General features: G+C 43.6%; 1 long non-coding RNA gene across 1 annotated transcript in view; it reads right to left on the bottom strand.

Moving 5' to 3' along the window:
• Positions 1 to 14441: 14441 nt before the first annotated feature.
• The window catches only part of LOC122121378, a 65047-nt gene continuing 52843 nt past the window's right edge, over positions 14442 to 26645 (bottom strand). The window contains exon 2 of the long non-coding RNA XR_006149930.1: positions 14442 to 14733. This is a non-coding gene — a long non-coding RNA (uncharacterized LOC122121378). The remainder of the gene's footprint in view (positions 14734 to 26645) is intronic.

Here is a 26645-nt window from a genome sequence, read left to right as displayed (position 1 = left end):
ATCTTAAAGCTGCAGAAAGGGTAAGATTTTTTTAAATGAATGCATAAGTTATATTTGGCATAATGTTAAATATATGTTATGTATATGCACAATGTTAATAAATGTGCAATAGGAATTTCAGAGAAGAAAGAGGATGCAAAGAAAAAAATCGTTTGAAAAGTAGCTGAAAATTATGTTTTATATTTAATAAATAAGCATTAAATTTAAGGAAGATGAACACACACACACACACACACACACACACACACACACACACACACACACAGGAATATCTTAAGTAAACTGTTGAAAATAAAAAGAAAATTTTCAAGCAGAGAAGAAAATCCCAAACGCCCTATATACATAGAAACAATTATAAGACTTCTTTGACTTTTTATCAGAAGTAGTGAGGCCAGGCAATGATGGACTGATAAATGTTGACATTCTATATTCATAAAATATGGCTTCATAAAATGAAGCCAGTATAGATATTTTCAGCTAAATGAAGCTGACAGAATTTATTGCCAGCAAACATGAAAGGAAGTTAATTCAGATTGGAAAGAAATGATGGCAGATGGAAACTTAAATCTTCAGCATAGTGAGTAAATAATTGTTTCAAAAGATAATTGCCAATTGTTTTAGCCTGTTGTCTGTTATGTCACACAAAATGTGTTCTCTGACCACACAGTTATTAGAAATCAACAACAGTAAAATATAAAATCTTCAAATGAAAATTAAGCAATGTATACATAGGCTTTCCAATGCAGTGACAAGTAAAAACCCAAAGCTATAGAGCTTATAGAAGATCTGTGCAGTCTCAGGGTAGGAAAAGATTTCCTAGACAGGATATAATAAACACAATTTTTTTTAAATGTTAAGCTGATCTTCATCCAATTCTTATCTCTGAAAGAAAGAAAATAAAGATGGAAAATAGACAAGCCACTGACTGAGTGAAAATACTCATAATATATTTAATTAGTAAAGGACTTACGTGCATAGAATGTAGAATGTTTATTACCTACCATCTATCTATCCTCTATCTGTATTTTTGTACCTCTGACATGCAACTGAGTGAGTTACCTATTTTTAAAGGCTCTGAATACCGGAAATATGCTACAAGGAATAGCCTGGAAGAAGCAGACAAAGAAGGGGGGATCTGGGTGTCCCAAGACCTCCATATTTAGGGATTTAGGTTTCCTTTGCACCAAACTGAGTCCCTGTGGCTGTAGTAAAGTGCTTCCCCTTTGCAATTCAAGTGAAATCCAGTACAATGTTGTCTCTAGAGACAAAAAAAAAAAAAAAAAATAGATTCTACAGTGACTCAGCTCTGAAAAGCAATCTGTCTGCATTTTATTAAATATTAAAATTTACTGCTAAAATAACATCTTTGTGTTCTCATAAAACCCTGAAGTTTTTTTAAGTGTTCACTTCTCAATTCACAGTCCAAAGTCCTGGAAAAATTCTCACTTCTGCTCCGGGAGAGAATGATGGGATGATCCTCCCCTCCTTAAACCCTGAGGGAGGCTGGATCTTCCAGTTTGGGAGCAGGCATGCCTGGCATGGGTGTGCTAAGAATAGGAATAGCAAAAATGGAATTAAGCATGAGTGGTATGATCAGGGGAAGGGGGTGGTGGGGGATCACTGCTGAGCTGAAAAACAGAAGTGCCCAAATCTCAGAGAAGAACATCCGTGTGACCAAGGTGGTAGCATACTAACCCTTGCCTGTGCAGGAAAGGAGAGGAGCTATTGGTATTTCAGCTTACAGAGGTAATCTGATATTTGGCTATACCCTTCCTTCAAAGCATCATGCAATAGAGGGGACAGTGCTCCAGAGAAAACTGGGCACTGTGGGGATGGGGTGGATGTGAGGTGACCCTTTGTTAGCTCTCCTGAAAGGCCTCACTATCCCTTTACTATCAAACTTCAGCTACCACTCAGGTACCACTCAACTACCACTCAACTACCACTGTGACTTTCCTTTCTCTTCAAGCCTTCCAAATATACCCATAAATGCCCAGAACCTCATGGTGTTACTTTATATGGAAAGGATTTTATAGGTATGATTAAGGGAAAGGTCTTGAGCTAGAGAGATTATCCTGAGCACAGGCTCTAAGCCATTTGGTCTTTATAAGAGAGAAGCAAGAAGGTGGAAGGGAGGAAGGGAGGAAGGGAGGAAGGGAGGGAGGAAGGGAGGAAGGGTGGAAGGAAGGAAGGAAGGAAGGAAGGAAGGAAGGAAGGAAGGAAGGAAGGAAGGAAGGAAGGAAGGAAGGAAGGAAGGGAGGAAGGGAGGAAGGGAGGGAGGGAGGAAGGGAGGAAGGGAGGAAGGGAGGAAGGGAGGAAGGGAGGAAGGGAGAGAGGGAGGGAGGGAGGGAGGGAGGAAAGGACATACAAACAATTATGGAGATAGATACTGCAGTAAGTGCTTTATGGTAAAGGCAGGAGCTATCAGCCAAGAACTGTTGGCAGCCTTGAGAAGCCAGAACAGGCAAAGAAACCAATTCTCTCCCACAGATACCTTGATTTTTACCCAAACTGATTTCAGGCTTCTAGCCTCCTGAGCTCTGAAAGATAACATCTGTGCCACTGTGAGCTCCCAAAGAAGTTGCAGAAGCTATGGGAAGTAAGTGCCCTTTTTCTTTGCAGGCAAAAAACAGGAAGCCAGAGGAACCAAGTGGGCCCTTTAGGCCACAAGGAGTCCCAGAAACTCAAGCTTTTACATCTGCTGGCAAACAGCCTCCAAATCTCCCAACCAGAAGCACTTCCTGAAAATCCTGGGGTAGGAAGAAGAAAATGGTTGGGTCCAGTGGTCGTCTTTCATTAAGTCCAAGTGTTCTCACCAACCTCAGTCTCAGTCATCAGAGATTTCTATTCTAAAGGCAGTGGAGAGCCTTCACAGTTGTAGAACATGTTGGACTTTACAACTTTGGCCGAGGAGGGGCGGGGGGGGAAGATGGGAAGGGATGGGGAGGGGAAACAAAGGAGGAGGCAACAATGCTTGATAAGAAATGTATTATCTTGCCCAAGTAATTGTAACCCCTCTATGCAGTATTTTCACAATAATAATAAAAAAAATAGAACATGTTGGGGGGAAAGGCTCTGGCTTTCCAAGGCAGAATGAGAAAGCAGAGCTGAGGAGCCAGCTCTCGCTTTCCATGCGTCTGAGGCTGGGACTTGCTGAATGAATGTACAGACCAACATACTAGAACTACCCAGATCAAGCTCAGCAGGTATTTCACTAAGAGATGCTACTATTGTCACCAAGCCATATAAATCACAGAGCATGGGGGACAAAGAGCTGCTTTGTGTGTCCTGAGTCACATAAAACAAAATAGTTCTACTTGAGCTTCAGCTAGGATTCTTTCTTGGCATTTTGGGTGTGAAATGGGGGCAGGGAGATGTTTCTGAGACTCCTTAAATGGGGAAGGGTTAAATTACATTATTCCATGGCTCTTATTTACCGGAAGCGCTTTCTCCTGACCCCCTACCCCCAACAGAGTTCCAAGGAAAAGGGGGACTGGCATTGTTTGTTCCTTTTGCTTTTTGGTTACAGCAGCCCAAACTGTGCTTCAAACTTAGTCCCCAAAGACAAGCAGAACTGCACGATGACAAATAGGTGTTCCTGGGCCGTTTAAAATCACATTTTCCTCCTCCGTAAGTGGGCTGTGGGACAGAGTGTGTCCCTGGCAGACCAGGCTCTGGTCACCAGCACTCAGGCTCAGGGGTTGTATGGCTGGATGGCACTGGCTTCCCCAGACCCAGTTGGGTAACATAAGCCTTTCAACTGCCTTGGGATTTAGGGTGTGCCTCAAAGGGGGAACTAAGACAGGCCCTCACTTCCCAGCAGAGCACTGTTCAACTAACACGTCCCTGGAAGGCAGGCAAGAGACCAGGGTCCCTTTTCAGGACCTATGAGCACCTCATTTCTACTTCATCTTATCCCCTTCCCCTCTGTTCTACTCGCAAGGATGACCTACAGCTACCATCTAATGACAGGGAAGCACCACAGGTCTCCTCTCCCGGTGTAAAGCACACCACACCTCTGCAATCCTGCCATCATTACTCTTGAGTGCGCAGTCAGAGGCCTTGGAGGCTGAGCACTCATGTGTTAGTAACATGACCATGCCAAGGCCTGGCAAATCTCAGCCTTGCTCAGGGCCCAAAGTTCTCAGAGCATTTTCCCCAATTCTCTTTATCTTCTCAAAGTGACTTGCAGGCAGAGCTAGTCAGGTTCAGGGCTGTGCTGTGAACTGTCACCTGTCTGCCTCTTACTTGTCCTTTGTCCACTGTTGAGAAAAGGCCAGGGCACCTTGATGGCCTGGGCCAGGTAGAAGCCTGGGCCTCATTATCTGGGCCTATTTTGTAAGTTAGATTCAGGGCGGAGAGGTTGTAGGGATGAGGAGCAAGACCTGCAGTGACATTGCACCTTTGCTAAGCTGCTTGCCAGAGTCGGGAAGCACAAAGAGCTAAAGCTTCTCGCAGAGTCTTAAACAAAACTGTCAGCAACTGCTAGTTTCCCCAGTATGCAGTGACTCCCTGTCAGCAAAGCCTGACTTCCCACCTAGGTCTCAAAGCACTCACCTTGAGTGGCAATGCCTACCAGTTTTAGGTGTCCTATGCTCAAGGTCACAATAGTGTCTGTCCCCACATGCTGACCAGAGCCACCTGCTCCTATGCTCAGGCTTCGTGGAGATTTGAGGATTTTCCATCCAGTCAATCAGACCAGACTGTGATCTGGAGGACATGCGTGAAATTCTGGAAGGTTCTAAGAAGTCATGGCCACAGGCTTTCCAGCAACCATGGTGTCAGCAGCAATGGGCAAAAAGGAAGGAAAGTGACACAGTAACTTCTACCCACCTTGTCCCTTCCACAGCTAACGAAGTTGGCACATCTGCATGGGTAGCAGGGGAGGCAGGGACATCAGAGTGCCCAACAGGACTGCCACATGGCTCTGAGGATAAAGCAGGTAGGAGCCACTCAGGTAGGCACCTTTAAGTGGGATCAGGTGGAGAACTAGACAAAAGAAGAAAAAAAAAAAGAGTAGAAATGTTTACTAAGCCTTAGGAGAGGAGGAAAGAACGGAGGGGGGGTGCAGGGGGCAGGTTGGGGTAGAGGGAGGGGCGTAAGCTGTTCTTTGACCCAGAAGCTGGTGGAAGCACCTCATTAATCAGGCCTCTGCTGGGGGCCGAGGGAGTACAACATTATTAGTGTTTAGGGCATGAAAATTTGAAGCTAAAATTGTAGCAGGAGGTAATTGGAGTACAGGCAGCCTGTCTCTCTGCTATGAATTTATGATGTTTACTTTAACAATGGATGAGAACTTTCGGGAAAGGAATGACTTACCTCCCCCCCCTTTTTTTAAAACCATCATCAGCTCAGTGATCAAGTTCCCAATTTTTGTGTGAGTGTGCAGAAACCTTAATAATAATAACAATAAAAAACCAACTTCAGGCTTGAGCTTCCCCATTCTGAGCCCAGCTAACAGAGGCACAAACACAGGTCAGATCAGAACAAGCTACCCCTGAGACAGGTGGTAATTGCAGCTGGCTGCAGCTGTGCCTAGGTGTTCTCTACTACGTCACCGCACAGGGGACACACACAGTTCTCATCAAAAGCTTCCATGTTCCTGTGCCACACAGTTGAAGTTCTGACCACTGACTTCTCTTGACCAGTCAAGTGATGATTTGCATTTCCCAAGATTTCCCAGAAGAGCTGCTGTCTCCATTAGTCCAGGTCAGTGTTTCTCTCAAGTCTCACAGTGTAAAGGAAGAGGAGGTTCCTTGAAGATGCACTACAAGAGCCATGCATGATGGTGCATGCATGTAGGGAATTGGGCAAAACAAACAAACAAAAAAGCCTGGTGCTAGTAGCTTACATGTCTATAATCCCAGCTACTCAGGAGGCTGAGATCTGAGGATTGAAGTTCGAAGCTAGCCCAGGCAGGAAAGTCCAAGAGACTTTCATCACCAAAAGGCTGGAAGTGAACATATTATGGCTCTATCTTGAGCAAAAAAGCTAAGGGACAGCACCTATGTCCTGAGTTCAAGCCCCAGTACTGGCTGGCACACATACACATAAACACACACACAGATGTCCCAAAGGTTCCACACTGCAATTGGACAAAGAGACAGAGAAGTACTTTAGAGGTGTACCTTTCACCTTGACACAGGTATTCTGGGGTCAGGCTGGGAGGGGAGAAGGTCTTAAGTTATTTACGCTGGCTTCCAGTTGCTAAACTTGGTTTGGGGGCCTGGTATACAATTGCAGATAAACATACCAAACTCATAGGGTTGCTTCACAAATTAAGCTGACATTTTAAGCAATCTTGTTATACAGACCCACTTTCCTCAGTAAATCTCAAAAACATTTTATGCATACAGCCTTACAAGTCCATCCTCAACATCTTGCCCCAAAAATGTACTGACTGATAGACTGATACCTTCTGTAATAGGAAGGTGGTAAATGACCTCCACTTCCATTCTTTAGTGTCAGCATGCTGTCCACCTCACTGGGGAAGAGAAGTTCCTGGCACGACTGTTGGAGTGTGTGGAATTTTTTTTTTTAAGCAATACCCACTGAGACCTCCCAGACCAAATCTCCAAATGAATGTCAGCGGGTGGGAGACCTCACAGGAGCTGTGTTGTCCTGCAGGGCAGACGTGTGTGTGTGTGTGTGTGTGTGTGTGTGTGTGTGTGTGTGTGTATGTGTGTATGCGCGCACTCATGCGCATGCACCCACATGTGTATTTAAAGAACTAGCATGTCTGGAGTACAGGAAAGAGGATGATAATAATTTTTAAGCGCAGATAAAGCATGATTAGGAGGGGGAGGTCAATCAGATAAAAGTGCCACATATCTAACTTGGATTTTAGCCTGTTTTCTAGCTTAGCCTGAGAGAAAAGGGAGAGGAGAAGAAAGGCTAGAAGTGTTAGGAATTGAATTCCTCTAAGCTGCCTGTTTTAACACACTTTATAATTCATGTCAGTCCATCTTTAACTAGGGTATGGTGATTCATTCTATCTTTTCCACTTCCTCCTTCTCTCCCTTCTCTTTGGCAGAAAGAAACTTCCTTAGGCCCTATTATCAGTGCCATAAGAGGCCCTATTATCAGTGCCATGCATCTTAGAAGGTGTAAGCATTTATTCCCAATGTTCTCAGCTTCCCTTCTACTGGGGACACCATTAGAAAGGCTGACTCTGCTAGCATCAGCTGAAGGAATACAGATGCCATAGAACCCCAAAACACTGTGGGTCTAGCCTGGCTTACTACTGCATTTGATTAACCATCAATGCTATGATCGCCATGAGCTTCTACTTCAACTTGACATCTAGAGCCTTTCTTTATCTTTCCAAGCATTTCAAAGCACATCAGAGATCTTGTGGTTTGTTGTTCTGTCCTTATCTTTTAATTAACTGCTTGGCTTACTTGGCTTGCCTTGTTAGTCTGTTGCTCTACCACTTGAGCCATGCATCTAGCCTGCCTTTTCGCTGGTTAATTGGAGATGGAATCTGGCAGACTTTTCTGTCCAAGCTGGCTTTAAACTCTGATCCTCTGGGTCCCATTCTCCTGAGTAGCCAGCACTGCAGGAGTGAATCACTAGCACCTCAGAGGAGGTTGGCTTTTGACAACAGCTCCATGAGGCTTAGAGTTGTCACATTGTCAGGTAACAGTTTAGGAAATTATAAGGCAGTGACAGACCTTCCAAAGGACAAGCTAGTAGTGGAAACTTGTTTTATTGTGTGGTTCCTTGTTACCACCAGTCTGTGTATCATTAAAAGTCTATCACAATGGACTGGCCTAAGAGAATCTATGAAGAAAGATGGCTCCATCAGCCTCCTTCCTGGAAGAAGAAAGGGGACAACTTGTCAATGAAAAATGGGTCTTCAAGCCAGTTGCTGCAATTGTAGCTACTCAGGAGGCTGAGATCTGAGAAGTGTAGGCTAAAGCCAGCCTGGGAGGAAAATCCATGAGACTTTTATCTTCAATTAACAACCAGAAAACTGGAAGTGGTGCTGTAGCTCAAAGTAGCCTTGAGCAAATGAGCTCAGGAACAACGCCCAGGCTCTGAGTTCAAGATCCACAATCAATCCCCACTCCTTAACCCCCCGCCCCCCAAAAAAGTAGTGAGCCTTCAGGTTGATCCTTTACTACAGTGCCTTAGACATCTGCATGGTGGTTAGGCAGGACTGTAACCAGCAGAAGGTGTGGATAAAAACAATCACAGAAACAAAATCAAAGTTCGCCTTTTTCTTTTATTTTTATATTGTTTTATCTTTCTTGACTCAGAAATCTTTTCCAGAGTAATCCCTCACTCCCCATCTTATATCTTGGTAAGTTTTGTTGTCTTTGAATTTGTGTTTTCACATCCTAATTACTTTGATTTCCAGAACTAAGATTAATCTATTTGTTGGTAACTCAGCATCTCCTGAAGCAAAGCTGAGAAGTAGAATAATGTTTTCAATCATGCAGGAGTCTGACAATTAGCTAATATATTTTTTTCCATTTCCTCAAAAGTCAATTCTCAAAAAAAAAATCACTTACTGTCTGTGCCCTGTTTATCAACAAGGTTAAAAGTTCAGAAAAAGAAAGAAATCAAAATACTTATATTAAAGCAAATGGCCATTTCTATAGCTGTCCGGCTCCACAGATCAGGAGCAGGTCCGGTGCCACCTGTGTGGGTGGAGGACACAGCAGGCTGGCAGGCTGACTCCATCTTTGCTCCTAGTCTCCCACTCTCTGCCCCTACTTCTTCCTTTTCTCTCTTCCCTTCTGTTGCCATCTCTTTTTGCCAGATCTTCCCTTTTCTTGTGATGATTTAGAGTTCATGGCTAAGGTTATTAGGAGCCAAGGATGTATTTTACTAGTGGTAGATTTCAGTATTTCTTGATTCGCTTAGTGTGTGTGTGTGTGTGTGTGTGTGTGTGTGTGTGTGTGTGTGTGTGTGTGTGTGTGTGTGTGTGTGTGTGTGTGTGTGCTGGTCCTGAGGCTTGAACTCAGGGCCTGGGCACTGTCCCTGAGCTTTTTTGGCTCACTAGCCTTGAGGCTAGTGCTCTACCACTTGAGCCACAGTGCTACTTCCAGCCTTTTCTGAGTAGTTTATGGGCGGGCTTTGAGCCATAATCCTCAAATCTCAGCCTCTTAAGTAGCTAAGATTATAGGTGTGAGCCACCAGCACCTAGCTACACTTTTTTTTTTAAGGACTCAGTTTTTAATGAGTTATAATGTGTACAATGATCCCTATGTCTTGTCACCATGTCTGTGCAGGTATTAGGCTGAGTGATTTCATACATTATTGGGGACATTGTTCTCCCAGTTTGTAGAGGGGCTCAGATTCATCAAACACCTTGTAGGAAGCCACACAGAGCAAATCTGGGCATGACTGCCCAAAGGCTGTACTCTACAGTCTCCATTCTTCCAACCTCCAGAAGAGACCTTGGTCAGCACTGACCATGTCTGACTCTCAGAGAGACAGATGAGGACAGTCAGATGGCTCACTGTCATTGTGAGCCGTGTTCTTCCAGAGGGGACGAGGGAGGGTCAAGGTTGATGCTGGGGGAACAGAAGCCGGATGTCCTGACTCCAGGGACCAAATGGACCACCTGGCATCCGTCAGCAGGTTGCAGCTGAACCATTTGCTGCAAGAGTCAGGGATGTGACAGAAGAAGGGCCCCATAGAAGGGCCTTGTAGCCCAGCCAGCCTCTTCTGCTGTGATTCCAGGAGAAGGCACATGGAAGGATGGGGTCCCCAGCAGTTGAGAAGTACAGGACTCCTTCATCATGGATGCTGGACCCTGACACAGAGCCACATCTATGTTTCCTATAGGTCACTAAGTGGGACAGGAGGAGGTGACTTGTATGTGGTGACTCCACTCTGAGCACATCCTCCTGAGGCCCAGCTGCATGCTGGGCACTGACTGGATAATACAAAGGCCTCCTGGGCTTAGGACTGGGTGCTCGGGTCTGTCCTCACAATGCAGCGCCTGTCCCTATAGCAAATCTACCACATCCCATGGCTTCCAGGGTTTGGCATAGACATCGCGGATGCCTGAAAGAAGGTGGCAAGGCAGCGTCATTTACCCACCAACTACTGCATGGAGGCTTCATCTCTTGAAAATACTGAGTGGAACCTTGCTGAAATCTGTGGACAAGCAGGGAAGGCATGGAACTCCTTTTACAAGCTTGGGCATCTCCCAGGGCACTGTGTGCTACTTATGAGCGTCACTCTACATGCCCATCACACACATGTACACACATATATACCACAAACCCATATCATACATGGCACCCATCACAGTGCCCAGCTGCACACAACACACACACACACACACACCCCACAACCAAATGAGCTATAATCATATCCACCCATGTGTCCTGGCACACTGTGCTACCTCCAAACACACAGGCACATACATGGGCACACACATACTGTAGACATACACCACACACTTACATGTGTACCATAGACATACAACCCATAGATTATCAGGCATCCACAATCCAGATACCAGGACCATGTCATATCACAAGGGCCATATCACACACGTCCACACACAACACCCACATGACCATATTACATACAAATATATGTGTGCTTGGGGCACATACTCATGCTCACTTTTCACAGTTAGCCCAGCCCATGCTAGGGTACAAAACTAACAACTGCTTTTTTTTCCCTTGAGGGGGTGTGTGTGTGTATCCGTATCAGAGCTTAAAACCAGGGCCTTGAACTATCCCTAGACTTTTTTTCCATTCAAAGCTGGAATTCTACCACTTGAACCATTTCTCTACTTTTAGCTTTCACTAATTAAAGAGTTTTGCCTGGCACTGGTGGCTCATGCCTGTATCCTAGCTACTCAGGAGACTGAGATCTGAAGATCATGGTTCAAAGCCAGCCTAGGCAGGAAAGTCTATGAGACTTTTATCTCCAATTAACCACCAGAAAACCAGAACTGGTGCTGTGGCTCAAGTGGTAGAGCACTAGCCTTGAGCTGAATTGCTCAGGGACAGCACTCAGGCCCAGAGTTCAAGCCTGACCAGAAAAAAAAATAAAAGATAAAAGTCTCACAGCCTTTTTTGCCCAAGCTGACTTTGAACCACAAGCCTCAGAGCTCAGCCTCCTGGGTAGGTATGATTGCCAACAGTGCTTGGCCAAATACTCCTCCTTCCTAAAGAGATGAGGGAGTGTTTAGGAGCTGATGTGCCTGTAGAGCAACCTCTTGGGGCAATCTGTGGTCATCTATGGTGACCAGACCAGAACAGGCGTCATCCAGACATCGCATGTGGAGTGCAGAGCAGAAAGTAATGTGGGGACATTAAAGGGGATTTCTAAGAAATATGAACAGATCACTCAGAGTCTCTTTTGGGGTACATGGTCCCCTCATCCAAAGGGATGAGGAACAATAATTACAGCTGTGTGCTGCTGCCCAGCAAGGCCAGAAGACAAAAGTAACAGTAGCCAGGACTGGAGGCAGAGCAGGAATGTTTCCCATAATGTCTCTGTCTCTCTGTCTCTCTGTCGCTGTCTTTCTCTCTCCCTACCTACCCCCACCTCCCCTTCCCCCTTAAATGGCAGCCATGATCTGACCCCTGAATTTAACTCCTTGTGTGTTCTGCTAGCCCAATCCTGCTGCTATTGCCAATTCTCAAAGGCCTACCCTCCCACACTGGCTGAGGGATGGAGCCCTGGCTCCCCCAGGAGTCTTTGTCTGCCTCACTGTCTGGTTCCTCTGCCTACCAAATTCACTGAATAACATTTACTCAGCACAGCTGGCAAAAAGCAGACCTGAAAACTCCAATCACTCTGGGTCAGATGTAAGGGCACAATGCATGAGCAGGTAGATCTCTAAAAAAGGTAAACCGAGTTTAATGCTTAGAGACAACCATCCTACCTAGACTCTTGTGACTTTGAGACCAAACATTCCCCTGGGAGTGTGGAGGGACTCTTTTCTACTGAGCAAAGAAAATCGAAGAAAGAAGACATGACTCAAAAGAACCTCGATATTAACAAAAAGATGCATGACTAGAACTTTCAATTGGAACCCTTTGCCAGAAAGCTTCAGCAAGGGGAAGCATGAGGCAGCTTTGCCAAGACAATGACGATGACTTAGCAAAGGCTGAAGTCTTAGCAAATCCCCTTCCTGCTTCTGACAACTGAGTCCAAGAACCCAGCAATTTTTGAACCAGATTCTGTTCTTCGAGCAAAACACTCACTTATGGAGCTGGGAACAAATGGGAGAAAGTGGGTTGGCACCCACTGTTTACTTCTCCCTTGGATTCGCTTTCTCTTGCTGGCATCTCTAATATAGTGGGCATGTGGGAAGCAACGCACCTTCTGGGAAGGAACTACCTAAAGCTCAAACCAGGAAGCTCCAGTGTGAGATCCTTCAGCCTGGCCTAGGCACAGCTCTCTTGGCTTGGCCATAGTTTTGCTGTGGTTAAGTATGTGCAGATCTAGCTGCTTGGTGACTTGCAAATATCTCAGAGATACCAGCATGAAAGGGAGAAGGCCTAGGAGACCAGGAACAAGCAAAACAGCTTATTTTCCAAGGGAACGGATTCTAAACTCTATAGGAGAGTCAGCTCCTTCCCATTTCCGGGGCATCCTCAGAAAGGCATACATGTAGGCTTATAGACTTTTGGAAAGAAAGTGGTGGTCTCTAGGAGACAACACAAGTTCTCTGAGAGAAAGTCATTCCATGCTAACCTCATTTCCTGTTTTGACGAGCCTCACCAGCACAGTCGATTAGGGGAATGCCCCAGAAAGTGTGTCTTGCTTTCAGTAAAGCATTTGAAAATCTCTCATCACATCCTATTTATGTAAGGTACAAAGATGGGCCCAATGATAGTATGACCAGGATACAAAATTAACAGGACAGCTATCCCCACAGAGGGTCAATTTATGGCATCATGTCAATCTCAAGACTTCTACAATCACTTCAACTACTACAGGTGGTTCCACTAGCCAGGCCACCCCTGAGGTTCACTCTCTATCCAATCTGTTCAGGCCTCTGTCCACTGGCAAGTGTGATTTGAAATGACTCTACAGTGGAGAAGCCTCCTCCCATCCTCACCCACTCCACTATCACCTGTGGATAGACAATCCAGACATCCTCGGGAAAGAGTCAGAAATGATTCTCATGCAGAGGCCCTGGGTTCTGTCTTGTGTACTTTTCTACCTAAGCTTTTAAAAGAAACTTGCAAGTAGACACTAAAGGCCTGTTTACCAAATTTGCTGATCTCACAAAGCTCCAAGGAAGAAATATCTTCAAAGAACCAAGTCTTAAAGGTTAGAAAGCTGGAAAGATCAGCTATGCACATTGGCTTCGAAGCACACATGCCATTAAGTCCTTGAGTGTGGCCAGGGATGTGAAAACCAAGCCTTCACTTTTTAATTCTTCCTGGAATATGGAGCTCTTTTTGCAGCATGTTAGGTGGATGCTAAAAGTCCCTCCCCACCTTATTTTGTAAAAACAAAATAAGTCCAAAATGGTAAAGTGTCTTGAAAAAGGGAAAGCTCTGAAATTCAAAGTAGTGTTATTCTTTGTCGTCAGGTGCTTTCCCTCCAACAAGAAAAGAAAATCTGACAGTCTCTGAATGATAGCAGAAAATGATTCAGCGTTGGCTTCTTCATCTCTAACCCCGAACGGGTTGAGTGGGGCAATCACTTCCTTGAGCCCATTCCAACAGCCCAACTCCTCTGAAAGCTGGTACTTCTGGATATTTGCTTTTCTCAAAGGTCTTCCTGCCCCTGTCTGAGGTCCTTGGGTTACAGCAATCACATAGACTGAGCGAAGGTACCAGGAAGGCACTATGAATGGTCACTTTGGCCAGGATCATGGTTGAGAATGAGAGTGGCACTCTGAGGAAGGAGTGTCTGGCCATCCAACCACTCCCGAGGCTATTCAGGTGCCAGTTCCAGGGTCTCAGGTATAAAGAATGAATTTGGGGAATCTGAGCATTTAAATGAAATGTTCATGATGAACAGCACAGCCCTCCTAGAGACTCTGTAAAGAAGGGCCACTCACAAACAAGCTAGAGGCTCTGGAAAGGTGAAGCAGAGTTGATTCAATTCTCTGCCTTGTCTCCAAAACTTGGCACATAGAAAGTCCCAAAGAAATCTTTATGGGATAAATAAGTGAAGGAATGATACGGGGTGGGGAGCGGTGAAGACCAGTCTCCAAGGTTGGAGGTGATCACAGTGGGTGTGGAAGAGACTTGCATGTGGATCTTAATGTTCTCAAACATCACTCAGCCAATTGTTGACTCTGTAGAGAGATCTTAGAGAAATCTAAGAAGTAGCACAAACATGGCTCAGTAATAAGAAATTTAAGTTCAACACTTTCAAAGTTGTCTGATGATGGTTGTGCATTATAACCGGTGTTGTTATAGTGTTACTTACGGCCTTGAAGAATTGCACCACAAACAGTTTGGTACTTAAATATAGGTAATAAGCAAAAAAAAGTCAGATTCCTTTAAATTTCCTTTTAATGAAGGAGAAGAGATTTAGGATACAAAAAACTAACCAGATAAATGGAGAATCAACTGGGGGGATTCATGAAAAAAGATTGCAAACTTATCACCACCAAACAGGTCCCAGGAATCCAATGCCAGGTAAACCCTTCAGCTGCTTTCTGGGGGTGATCAGTGGGCAGCAGGTAGAGGCACGGGATGGGGGTGGGTGTGAGTCCTGATTTTTCAGTGTCTGTGTCATTTTCGCTCAAGTGTGTCATAGAGCTTCCTGTTTCATCTCCCAGTTATTCTGAAACAAAAACATGCATAAAAAAACATAGGTCACAACCAACCACATTGAGACAGTCACTGGCACATGGAAACCGAAAAGGGAAAGACTGCTGTAAGCTGGGAATCAAGTTCATCAGCATCTCCTCGACAAGGTAACAACAGAAATCACATGTGGTGATAAGAAGTTACGGCCTCCATTTAACAATAACTCAGAAGAGACCAGAAAGGTAAATATTCCAAGAAGCCTGCTGCTTTGGGTGGGGTCACCCTGTGTGTAGAGTAAAAATCTGAGACCCTGACTTCTCCACCAAGATTTGACTCTAGCTGAACCCTGAGGATTATCCCTCTATGCATTTTTGTTGAGTCTGCTGGATTTTATAAGACACAGAATTTACAAGATATGGGGAGCTGGCTCATGCCTGTAATCCTAACTACTAGGGAGGCTGAGATCTGAGGATCACAGTTCAAAGCTTGCCTGGGCAGGAAAGTCCATGAAAACACTTTATCTCCAACTAGTCACCAAAAAAAACCCCAAAAGTGGCACTTGGCTCAAAATGGTAAAATGCTACTAGCCTTTGAACAAAAATAGCTCAGGGACAGCACCCAGGCCCCAAGTTCAAGACAGAAAAAAAGGAAAAAAATTACAAAACAACCCAGACATTTACCCTGGTGATGTCCTGAGCCTCCCTCTCCAAGAACTCTGAATACATTGATAAAAAGCCATCATGGGAGCCAGGCACCAGTGGTCCAGGCCTCTAATCCTAGCCCATCAGGAAAATGAGATCTGGAGGATTAAGCTCAGAATCCAGCCCAAACAAAAAAAGTCCAAGAGATTACATCTCTAAAGTCGCTAGCTAAAAGCCAGTCTGGAGACAAAGCTCAATTGGTAAAGCACTGGCTCCACAAGCACAGAAACTTCAGTGCAAATCCCGGTAATATAGTAATAAAAAAAAAAAAAAAGTCACATAGAGTTTCAAACCAATGAAGACCAATGACTTCTCTTCTTACCTCAGGATATGTTTCCCAAAACAACTGCCTCCAGGGAACATCACCCAATAACCATGAACTCATTTAAACTTGTGCCTCCATGAGGAGAAAAGGAAAGATGAGAAGTAGAGTCCCTGAGCAAGTAAAGGCCTGAGGACAGGACACTGACAAAAGTGAAAGATAATAGTTCTCGGAATAACTGTGGAATAACCATGTTGCTAATTGCTTTCCATGTGGTGGAATAATGGTGTAGTCACCCTCCCCAAAGGCACCTTGTTTGTAGATGCTTCTCAGCTCTCCCAAACAAGTGAAAGGATATTTCTGAAGACAGACAGACAGACAGAAGGCAGAGTAGATTCAGAAGTACACATAGTACCATGTCCCCAGAGTACATAGACAGCAATGAGCTTAAATTTGCTACTCAGGAGGAGGCAGTTTTTCCAGGAGAGGACTAAGAGAAGAGTATTTCCAGGGGGAAGGTCAAGTACACTGTTTTCAGCCATGCTCTCTGAGCTGCACTGTTGGTGGCTGGGAAGGGCTGCATCTCGCAAAGCTTCCTTGGAATCCTGCTATCCTCCCTCCCATGCAACTTCCCCATATGCAGCCCTTGGTTCTCCCTGAGCATAAAAAGGACCCTGTCCTTCCCCATGGCCTTTGGTTAATAGTACAAATTTTCTGCAAAGTGGAAAGTAGGATGTGTGATCTTGGAAAAGTGCCATCCTTCCCCTAGAGATTTTTTTCACAATGCACAGCAGCATACAAAGGACGTGGGAAGGGAGGAAATAAAGAAAACTACTCCAATTTGCTTATTGTGTGCTTCCCAACATACATGGGCCACAACCCTTGGTTGTACCCTGCCCTTTACCAACTTCTGCTGCATGGAATTAGGAAATGCTGCTGAGAACAGATGGCCCAGCTGTGAGGTCTGCATGGCCCACTCCTCCTACAGACTCACCACAGGGCTGCAAAACTTCTTCTGGGCCCATGACTGGCCCTGCTCTCAATACACGTGGCCATTGTGACAATGTCTACTGATGCTTTTCTTCATTTTTTTCTTTTTTTTCTTTCTTTCTCTTTCTTTCTTTCTCTTTCTTTCTCTTTCTCTCTTTCTCTCTCTCTTTCTCTCTTTCTTTTTCTTTCTTTTTGAAACTCTATCATTTATCCCTTAAGTCTTGAACATGAATTAGTTGAGTCACACAAACTTTTGCAGCCTTTAATTTTTCTACAAGGTCCCATTTGCCTGTTAATGAGAAAATGAGCTTTTTAAGAGTTGGGGAGGTGGGCTCTTAATGCCTATGTTTCTGGGAAGCACTGTCCTAATGAATCTGCTGGGAAAACCTGTTTCCTGTTGGGTGTCTTATGAGCTAGCATTTTCTAATGTGGTTCACAGTCCAGCATCTGGGCTCAGGATTTCATACAGATTGCCTTCCTGGGTGGGCAAAGAGAAACAGGAACTAAGCAATGCACCAGTGACTGACATGGGTGGAAGGGGAAGCTGGGTTTCTTTAGTTTCACCATTGAGACAGAGGTGGCTACCAGCATGTCTACCCCAAATCCCACTACTGAGTGGGATGAAGTATCCTCTATAATAGCCCAGGTAACTACAGTACTGCACATCCAGGGGACTTGGACCAAAAGCACAGAGCAGGACATGGCAGAGCCTTAAAGGTTGGCCTGATCAACAAGTCATTAGCAGATAAAGGAAGGAGGCACACAGGCAGAAGTGGGCAACCTTCCCAGAATAATCATTAAGGAAGGGACACAGGTAGGACCAGAACCAGGGTCTTTCTTACCTACTCTCCATAAGCTAGTGGCCACAGCTATGAAGTTCTTGAATTCTACCTCTCCACAATGAGCTTCTGGAAGCTTTGGCATGATGAATCAAATGCCCGGGGACCCCATGCTGCCTGGCTGTGTAGTTATCATGGAGGACACCCAGGTTAGCCCATCTGGGAATGTCACCTGATACAAGGGTAGCCCACCAACACTTCCCATATGTCAGTTTATACTATGATTAGGCAGAGAACACCAGTGCCTCCACAGTGTTGGGACAGACCCAAGGGCAGGTTTCTGATCACATATAGTGTTATTTTTATCCCTTATTAGGTGAACTATGCTGGGCCTGGAGGTCTCCAATAGGCAGAGGCCACCATTTAGGTCTCATAGTTGTGGGTAGAAATCTTGGTCTCTCCTCCCACCCCCTATCCCCTTATCTGTTGAATGGGCCCATGAACACCACATTGAATTCAAGCACTCACCAGGGGCCAGAATTGCAGCATGGGCAATCAATCTTCCCGATGTCCCTGGAACCAGTTCCCAAAACAGAGTCTTTCTGTTACTGATAGCAGTAAGAAGAAAGGTTCTGGGCACAGAAAACTAAAGAAGGAAGAGAAATGACAGCTCAGACACCCACCCTGAACCATACCCCAGACCAGATAGTCCACCAGGAAGTCCATTTTGCCTCTTGAACAGATTTATTCAAGCTTTTAGTTCCTGGGAAGAATGTACGAAGCCAGGGGGAAGAAGGGAATGGGGAGCAAAAGCTATAACTTCCATGGCTTGCAACATCCAAGGCGCTTCCCATCCCTCATTGCTGAGGTGCCAGGCAGAGCCCCTGCCACCCATGTGCAAAAGACACACACGCCTGCCTTGCTCCTGACAGCATTCAGGTTTCTATTAACCCATTGGTGTTGCTCCTATGGCTCATGCTGGAAGTGGGTATTTGGAGTGGAGGCAGGTTCTGTGGAGAACAAGCCTGCTTAATGGTACCACGGCATGCTGCTCCCAGGGGTTTACTGCTCTTATTTCTTAGGAAATGTGTACGGCTTCTCCTAGGCTCACTTTAGGAATGATGATATTTTTGTGCTGCTGAAGATGTCAGGGCAGGAAAGCAAGGCCCCCTACTCTTGTCTCTGACCATCCACACTTCGAGCTCTTGGAGGGAACTTCCCCAAGGAGAGAAGCTTCAGTCAAGTGCTTTGCACAGTGTCACTACGCATAGTTCAAAAATTACCTATCGCCTTATTCCCAGGCTCAAAACCACTGGAAGTACAGCACGAGTCAGTTTTGACACACCCAGCTCTCCTTGGTGTGGCTAATTAAGTATGTCCTATTTGTCAAAAAGTGTTCCCTATGTGTGCATGTTCTCAACAGAGCATGACACCAGCTTTCTCTGCTGGCTGCGTTGGGACCATCTCTCCCAGGGATCCAGGGAGCCCAGCAACTTTCAACCCAGAAAACCACTCATCTGTCCTGTGGCCTCCCAGGATGCTCAGGAGTTCACATATGAGGGAAGACTTTATAGATTCTCAGGTTATATTAAATTAAAAAGGTCAGCTAGACAGGGCCAGCCCTCACTCTGTTATTTCCAAGTCCAGCCCTGTCAAACCCCTCACATGGGCTACTTTCTCAATCTGTTCAATAAAACCCACTTTCAAAGAGCTAAACCTGGCCAGGTATCAGTGTCTTACACCTACAATCCTAGCTACTCCTGAGGTTCAGAGCCAACCTGGGCAAACAACTCTAAGAGACTCTGATCTCCAAATAACCAGGGGGAAAAAAATAACAGAAGTAAAAGCATGGCTTAAGTGATAGATTGCCAGCTCTAAGCAAAAAAGTTGAGAGCATGAAGCCCTGAGTTTAAGCCCCAGTACTAGAAAAAAAGAAGAAAAATAAAGTTGCTAAACCACATACACATTGTAGTATATTTAAAGGCTGGCTGACATTGAAAAAGTCCAAAATTATAGATAACCTTGCTGTTGAGCTCTAATTTGTTGGGACACTTGAAAATGGAGTTAACTCCAATCACCCATGACCTTAGGCAGTCTTCTCAACCTGGATCTCTGGACCAACTTCATTCTATCATCTGAACATATGTTAGAAGTACAAATTCTCAGGCTTTACCCTGGGTGTTGCAATTTGAAAACTCCTGGGTAGAGCCTAGGTTTATGTGTTTTACTAGCCCTCAAATGATTCTCAAGAACTAGCTTCTGCTTCTGATGACCAGCCTGGATACAGGGCTTTGGGCCTGGTCCCTACAGATAATCAGTGATTGTGGTTGACCATCTACTGATACTTGTAGTTGAGGTAATTGTACCCAACCCACTTATAGGATGGTCCTCTCCCAAGATCTCCCTGAGCAGCTCAGAGGTCATCCAGGAGTGCAGACAAGGTCTTAGAATGATCTTAGGGGGAAACAATGGCATGATTCATTGCCTCCATCTTCTTTTGGGGATGTACCTCATCTGCACAGCTTGGGGCTGGGGGTACTGTGGGGGTACTAAACCTGTGCCAGTGATGTCTCCCAGATCAAACTACCCAAGCTTCACACATGCTTCCCTGCTTCCTTTTCTCAGCCCACACACATCTACCAAGAAGACCTGAGCCCCAATTCTTTCAAACAAGAGCTCAGAAATATTTGCACCCTCTCCATACTCCTTACTGCCACCCTAGGGAGGAGAAAGTGAGTACATTTTGCACCCATATTCCAATTCATTCACACAGGTGTCTAGACAGGTAAGGTGGAGGCACCAGAAAAAAAGAAGAAGAAGAAGATCATAATGGACAGGTAAGAAGCAACTAGGCCTGAAAGAAAAAAAAAAGTTTGTTTACCATTTCAAAAACTAACCTCATACAGGAAGTATGAGAGAAAGAAGAAAGAAGAAGAGGAAAGGGAGGGGGGGAACATTACCAGGCTTCAGAGCTGGAAATGCCTATGTTTGGTATCCATAAAGTAAAATACGTGCTTCTCGGTTTGCACATTCACCTTTGTGAAGATGGTAAGGGCCGGCAGGATAGGCATGGAGAGAGGGTGGAGACCAACAGAGCAAAGATTGACTGTAAATGCATGAGGCACAGGCTTGTAGCCAGGCACCAACAGGACAACATGCCCCATTCAAAGCTCTCGCTGCAGGTGTGACCATGCCAGACAGATCTGAAAAAAAGCAGCCTCTCCCCCAACAGAAATTGCTTCCCTAGATCATCCCACTCCCCACCTCTGCTGGTCCAGCTTCTGCCCTCTCGTGTGCCTCTGGGGAAGAACCAAAAGCTACAAGATTCTGCCCCCCTCCCTCCCACAGCCTTGCAGAACTCTAGCCAGCTCGGGAAATGCCACCAGCCCAGCCTCCCCTGAAAGCCCGAGGCTGTGCAGACCTTCGTATAGACAAGCCCCTACTAGCCCCTTGCTGTGCTTTGCGGGACACTAACATGAAGCCTGAGACACACAGGAGTGAGGGCTGATGCCTGCCTGACACCCAGCCATCTGCCTGTGAAATGCTGCTCAACTAGATTGTTGTTGGGCTTTCTCTCTCTCTCTCTCTCTCTCTCTCTCTCTCTCTAATTGTCCAGGTGATGTACAGAGGGGTTACGGTTACATAAGTAAGGTAATAAGTACATTTCTAGTCAAACTTGTTGTCGGCTTTTTTAATATAGGGGGCTGAGGTAGGAAGAAAGCAGACTTCCAACAACCTGAGGGTCAGAATGGAAACAAATAGTAACACCAAAGCATATTTCCTCTAAGACCAAAAGGTGGGAGAATAAGAAGCAGAAATCCACTCTCTACACAACAACGTTATACATATAACTATATATATATACACACATATACACACATACACACACGCAAACCCTATAAAATATGCACATTGAAGAGATATTAACTAAAATATTTCAAGTTAATTCCATCGCTGTCAAAGAAAGCAATTCATCAGAAAGAAAAGAAAAGAAAGAAAAAAAAAAAAGACACCTCTGTACACTAGAATCTCAAAATAGAACCAAAACCTGCAAATCATACTCAGGGGTCTACTGTGCACTCGTGTCTTAGCCCGCTGTTGAAAAGGTTAATAATTTTCCTACTGAAACTCAACGTGGGCTGTGAAAGAACATTAGAATGAAGAAAATTTCCCCGTGGCTGCTAATTTATTATCACCAAAGCCATCAAGTTTCAGTTTGAGTTATTTGTATTTATTTGTGAAAACAAAGATTAGATAAGTAGGAACACAAATTCCATCCTAATCATTGTCCTTTTTAAGACGAAAATATAACAGAAAGAGAAAGAGAGAGGAGATAAAGTAACAGACAAGGTGAAGGATGCTTCTAACTCATTCTATCACTTACTAACAACTGTATTGTCTCATGTAAAACATGAACATTTGTTTGCAGTCTGTGGAGATATAAGAGACAATGTGTACTTTTGGTTATTGGAATTTTTGTCAATTAGCTAGCTGTCCAGGGTGAGACGCTGAAAAAAAAAAAAAGCAAACTGTAATTTTTGTTTCACACTTGGAAAAGTGTAATCATCATCATTTAATTCGATGTGAAGGTCTTAGAGTAGGTGAATATAGAATTTAAATTCTCCTTGAAAAGATCTAATGAGAAGTTTAAAGACCCTGGAGAGCAGGTAGAGCCTGGATTTAGAAGGTAGGATGGTAGTGCAGAACTAACTTCTCACTCCCACATCTCTCCAGCTGCCCACCCCATGAGCTCCTTGTTCTCTCTGGGGTTTTCAAAGAAATCCAGGGGTGAAACAGTTAATGAGTGTGATGGTGCACAGGGACTTTTCTTCTTGCATTTCCATCACAACATAAACAGCAAAAAGAAAAAAATAACATGCAAAAAAAAAAAAGGAAAAAAAAGAACTTTAGTGGTCTCACATCACCGAACAAACTGTTTTTCTACCTATTTTGTATTGCTGGCTTTTGTTATCAACCCAATCGGCAAATTGTGGCCAATTTTGTCATGGTGTAAGCAGACACGTTGTTCCCATACTGCTTTCAACATTTGGGCTACCCATTACAGTATACGAGAAAATGAACAAACAACACGATGAGAAAAGGTAACTCCTCTTACCAAAGGAGCTTCTTTTAAGGTTAAAATGCCCATGTTATATATTGAAAAACAGAATGCTAGTAAATTCAAATTCTGAAACAATCTAATCAATCTTTCCTGGAAAAAATCATAATTCATATATTGACTAGATTTTGAAAACAACTTTATGGCATTTCCCTGGCCAACAAGAAATCCTGAAACTTGCCTACACTGTCACATCAGACCATTTTTAAATTGCAGAAAAACAAAAAACAATTACCACCAAATTACCACCAAATCATGTTTGCAAATGTAGAACAAAATTCCCCAGGAGTCAGTTGAATTCATCTAAAGTAAAATAATCAGTTAAGCAGTTATTTACTACTGAAAATAAATGACACCCACATAGTTCAGGCTATATATTAATACTGAAACCAAATAGCAGCCTGACACCACAAATCATTTCATAAAACATAATGAAACTTAGTTAAAATGAAAAGGGTTTTATTTTTATAAAACATTAAATATCAAGATTTAAATTATAGAAAGCAGGTGTGGTTTTTGAAATTGTGTTAGGTTCGTGACAAGAACCTATCGAACATTTTAAAAAACTATACAAGATCACTTCCTAAACACTCGAGAACCACTCCTCAGAAGAAAAGCTGGATTTCAGCAAAAGTCTAAATTCTCTCCTCTGTGTGTAAGTTTTCCTCCTGTTCAAAGGTGCAGCAATATGTACAACATTTTTAGCCTTTTTTAAATACCAACATGCCCACATACTGTCTCAGATTAAACCAAGGAGAAAATGACACATTCTGAAACCATTTTCTAAAGCTTCTATTCCTGATAACACCGAGCCACTTACAATCAAATTAATGAGTTTCTAAAAAGCCAAAACAACTCTCCCCAAAGAGACAAAGTGCTTTATAGCAACCTGCAGACTGTTTTAGATTTTTTTGGGGGGTGTGGATCCTTTGAGTATTAATTCTTGCTATTTGTGTTTTTTAAAGTTAAGCCATTTTTTCACATCTATTTTAGAAAGACCTACTGCTCAGTGCTCTGGCTAATTAAAATGAGAAACACTTTGAAAAGCACTAGTGGAACTAGCACAGTAGCTCCTTGATTTCAAACAATTTAGAAATTAGCTAACTCTTGTCCCTCAGGTTGTTTGCACAAATATCTTCTCGAAATCTTTTCAAACTCGAAGATTCTTAAAGTAGGAAAGTCCCACAAAGAATGAGAAGTCATCAATGCTTCTGAAAGTAGATTTCTTCAGAAACAATCTACCATCAAATAAACAGTGAAAATCACCAAAGACAATTAAACATACACACACACACACACACACACACACACACACACACACACACACACACACACACAAAACCACCTTAAGAGTACACACTGTTTGTAAGCTTAAGCAAGAGGAATTTTCAATGTTGGTGGAGGAAAACATCTTTCTTGTGGCTGACATTGCTTCTGGTGAGCCCCTGATTAACAATGTATTAACATCTTCCATTCAAGATAAAGTGTGATACTGTTTAACATACAAGTGACTAAGAATTTACACTTCATATTTTTACTTTCCAATGCTCTCAAGAGTCTGAGTCTGTTCTGATGCTTTTCAAACAAACAGCCTGACTCATGTAAGACAACAGCATTTAAAAACAAACAGACCAAACAACCCTGAAAGAACACTGTAATTAAAGATGACAGGGAATAAGAAGAGGAGGAGGGGGTCACCTGCATTTGTCACTTTTGGACATTTTCTGGATAAGAAAGCTCTTGTAGAACACTTGCCCTAGCCTGGTCTAGGCAAAGCTGGAAGTTCACAAGCAGAGGAAGCTTGACCTTAACTAATAATTGCCATTCCTGTAAACGCCACATGTCCCCAGCCTCCGATGTAACACTGGGGCAAAGATGATGGCTTTACTCATCTGGAAAGAGGAAAGCATGACACAGTCTTGAAGCCCTTTCTTCAGAACCGTTGTCATCTCAAACTTGTCTCCCCACCACAGAAAAGGCTATGCTCACCGAACAAGTTCAAGTTCGCACTGGGTTGTGTCTGTGACCCAAGAATTTCTTAAGAGCAGGGCACCACCACAGAAGCATTCACTGAATAAACTGTCAAAGCATTCTTTTTAATTCCATTTGGTTTTTGCAAGTCTACAAATAAAAATGTGAGCTCTCCTTGTGTTGAGAATTATGTTTCCAGCACAATTATTTTACATACACCTGGTTCATTTATCCTTCATCTATTATTATTATTTTTTACAAATTTCATTGCTTCACACCAAGATTTTTTAAACCTTTGTCCTATTTAGAGATGTTCTTTGGTGTGAATAAAATATGTTCCCTTCCCTGTTTAACTTTTTTATTTAAAGTCAATCTTTTTTATGTATGAAATAATGAAAATAATTTTGCTAAAGCAATCGGGCTTTAGAAGTTAGGACTGACTCAATTGTAAAATTAAAATAGTAAGCTTTTTGGTGTTTTTTTTTTAAGCAAGGAATAATTTTTTCAGAATCTACATAACCACAAGTTAAAAAAAAAAAGGAAAGAAAAAAGGCCAAACAGACAAGAATAAGAGAAGCCAAAAAACTCAGTACTACTGCCCTGGTGCCCTAGAAATTAGGGTTTTCACATTTTGTTTTCTATTTTCCTCAAAGAAAAAAAATGAAATTGACACATAACAAGTAAAAGGAAATTAATGCTCATTTTTACTAAGTGAATAGGGAAAGGTACGTGGCAGTACTTGATGCGGGACTCCAACCCACATGGCTGGTGCTATAATGAGCTAACAAGACAGACCAGAACTCCATCCACCACAGTACTGTTCTGTCAGCTCAGCAAAGCTAAGCTGCTCTCCCCTGAAAGGTTCACTTGCACAATTCAAAGGCACTGTGGTACCCTGAACCTTGAAGAGTGCAGTGTATTTAGAGAGTCATCTCTACCTTCCATTGATGTTGGCTTGAAATTAGGTGAAGTATGCCAACCAATTTTCTTATCAAAGCCAGCTGAAAACAGAACCGAGAGAAACAGCTTGTGGTTTCACAAAAATGTTTTTACATGAAGTGTATTTTAAAGGGAGTTCGATCAGAAGGGTACGATGTCATCTGCGCTGTGTGGTGGGTTTGACATTTAAAGATGTCAGAGGTTGTCAGATTTATCTCCAGTCTATACTTAGTGGAGATGTCAGCTGCTCCGCCTACCAGCAGATCTTGTGTTGTTGATTTCCAGTTTAGAAATCAGAAAAGAGTTAACCCTTATTTACCTTGTATAAATCCTCTCCAGAACCTCTCACTTCCTTTCCTAATATAATTTTTTAAAAGAACAACAACAACAAAAAAGCCTGGAGCTGACGTAGGGAAGGAAAAACAGCTTTCACAGCTGGTCACAGAGGTGGTAATGGGGACAGACCCTCAGGGCACAAATCTGGGGAAACTGAGTTCTGGATTAGGGTGGTGTTTCTAGAGCATTCCCCTTCTCCAGCACCTTTCTCCATTGCAACTTGTCTCAAAAAGAACATACTGATATTGCGGGCCTTTCTTCAGATGATGCTTTCAAATTGGTGAGGAAAACCCAGAATGACACTGAACATTTTACCTCGTGTAAAGCTGTCTCGGTAGAAGTCATATCAAAGAGGCAGAAAAGTCACTGGATGAGCATCTGCTTTTAAGTATCTTCAGTTGCAAGCCCTGTTCAGTCCTTACGTCAGTATTGAGCAACCAGGAACTAATGCTTCGTGTTTATCAGGGGGTGGGGAGGTGAGCCACCATCAACTTTTCTCCACCCAAGGGCTCCCACTCCCTCTTCCAAATGTCACCTCCCATCTTGCCTAAATTAAGTTCTAGCATACACTAAGACAAGCTAGAGCAGACCTGAGAAGAATCATCACACTGTACCTCACAATACCCCTAGAACCTTCCTAGTTCATCCCTGGGATTACACACCTCTTTCAGACAGAAAGGTACAGGGAAGAAATGTCCACACAAAGGAATTCTGCTCCTAATAACCCTTGGACCTTCATTCACAGAGAGGAGAGGCACTGGGCCCTGAACATTAATGCCAGTGTTTACAGGTTACTACTGATGTTGTTTTTAGAAGATTACACAAGAAAAATGTTTTATAAAACATTGT

This window comes from Dipodomys spectabilis, unplaced genomic scaffold (genome assembly GCF_019054845.1).
Source record: "Dipodomys spectabilis isolate Male_0828 unplaced genomic scaffold, ASM1905484v1 ptg000187l, whole genome shotgun sequence".
In the NCBI taxonomy this organism is placed as follows: Eukaryota; Metazoa; Chordata; class Mammalia; order Rodentia; family Heteromyidae; genus Dipodomys; species Dipodomys spectabilis.
The sequence above is the reverse complement of the archived record's forward strand: the minus strand, read 5'-3'. Positions and strand labels throughout refer to the sequence as shown.